Below are 2,358 nucleotides of genomic sequence, written 5' to 3' on the forward strand. Positions count from 1 at the left end.
CTTGGAGTTTCTCCGTCCGAGGCTAGGATATCCTGGGACCATTCCCGAGGGTCCAAGGTGGTTATAAATTCCTATTTGTGCTATCGACACATTCACTAAGTGGATCGAGGCCGAACCCATAGAAAAAATCACTGTAGAAGCAACCAAGAAATTCATGAGGAGCATAATTACTTGATATGGCATTCCACATCGTGTAATTACATATAATGATAGCCTGTTTTGCAAAGAATCTGGCGTTAAAACCTGTTTTGCTTCAATAGCTCACCCTCAGAGCAACGACCAGGTAGAACATGCAAATAGTATATTCTTGTTGGGTATTAAGACTCATGTCTTTGACAGGTTGAAAGCCTACTTGAAATGCTAGGCGAAAGAACTTCACACCTCGACTAGTAGGGCCACCAGTGAAACTCCTTTCTTCTTAGTCTACGGAGCAGAAGCAATACTCCCGACCGAGTTGAAATATGGATCGCCTTGAGTGGAAAGTTACTCGAAAGAAGGGCAAGATTAATTACGAGCAGACGATATCAATTTACTCAAGGAATATTGTGATTGAGCATCAATACAAGCGGCTAAGTATCAGTAGGCATTGCGTAGATATCACAGTCAAAAGATTCAGCCTAGGAAGCTCACTGCTGGAGACCTTGTTCTATGAAAGGTGCAGAAACAAGTCCGGCACCATAAGTTATCACCTAAGTGGGAACGGCCCTACGTGGTAGTCGAAGTTACTCGACCTAGATCAGTTTGACTATCTACTCCAAACGGTGAGGTACTCAAGAACTCATGACATATCGACCAACTCCAACAGTTTCATTCATAGATAAGGTAAATCGAAGGTAAGTCAATTACATTTGATTAGACTAATTATTTGATTACATACATGTGGCAGCTGATTGCCCCAGGAACCAGCCGCTGACCAGCCTAAGGCTAGGGAGAGTGGCTGAGGCAAAGACCCTGACCGTGTTGGAGCTACTGACTAGCGATGACAATGAAAAAGGACCCTTCGTGGGACGCGAAGGCGATCTGGCGGTTGTCGACGGAGATGACGACCACGCTTTCTTCACCATTGGAGGCTCAGGGGCTCTATCACTGAAGACCTCATCTGTGACCTGGTCAATGATCTCGTCAAGATCACCACCATCTTCATCCCCTTCACGCGCATTCTGTGTCGCTCGCTCTACGACATAGGTGTCGAGGAAGTGCCGGAGGTGCTGGGTGAAGGGTCGACGACCATCGACAGATTATCTGCACTCTCTTCTCCTAGGCCTCTGTGAGGAACCATCCAAATAATATTCTAATTAATCACCAGAAGGATCATTATTCATAATCACAACTTCGATGATTAACCAGAATATCATCCGGTAGTCCCGGCACGTGTTTTGTATCCAAGATCGGAACACATGCCTTTCCAACATGTACATCACAACAAAGCTTAAGAAAGAGCGAGTAATTAACATTATATTACAAGTTCTTAAGCATGCAACAAGTTATCACAATTTACAGCAAAAAAGAGCTAGGAGGAGACTAAAACCTGCTCAACTCCTAACCAGCAAAAGAACTAAGCAGCGGAAGACTAAAAGCTATACAACAAAAGGATATGGAGCCACATGCCCTTAGGCTCCATACCAAAACACTGAGTTCAGAGTAGAGTGTGTTACTCCTGCCCGCCACCCTGATCGACAGGCACAAAGTAGCCAAACACCGCATCTTCCTCGTCGACCTGTGAACCTGCATCAACTTAAGGGCAGCACCCTGAGTACGAAGGTACTCGCAAGTCTTACACAATATAGAGCACATATACATAGCTCGACTCCAAGGATCATGCATTAGCTAGTAGCAAGGATTAAACATGGTTAAGTTAATTAAGCGGTAAGCATCCTAGACATAGGTGTGAGCAATTAACTTAACCAACTTATATGAAACTACCCTGTCATAACCAACAACTGAACATATGTAAATGTAACAACAAGTATATCAATGTGAACAAGTGCCAACTCGAACCACCAACCACCAACCACCAACCACCATACCCAGACCATAATCACATGCCCAACCATCAACCTCATGCCATCATCCACAAACCACAACGAGAACTCTATGACCGGATGCAGATGAAATAATAGCATACTCATGACCGAGAGCGCGGCAGTTCAAACTGTTTATATACCCTGCAGGGGATACTCCTGGATCCACACGACACGAGGACCATTCGGCTTGTGCCATCGGCCAAAGTGCATACAAGGGGGTACTCATGGCAACCTTTCCCAACTAACCCCAACCGTATGGGGCATGCATCGCTCGGCGCAGCGATACTAGAACTACTCCCGGAGCAAACTAGTACCTCTTACAAGTCCGCCCGCT

The sequence above is a fragment of the Phragmites australis genome, chromosome 6, assembly GCF_958298935.1.
Source record: "Phragmites australis chromosome 6, lpPhrAust1.1, whole genome shotgun sequence".
Lineage (NCBI taxonomy): Eukaryota > Viridiplantae > Streptophyta > Magnoliopsida > Poales > Poaceae > Phragmites > Phragmites australis.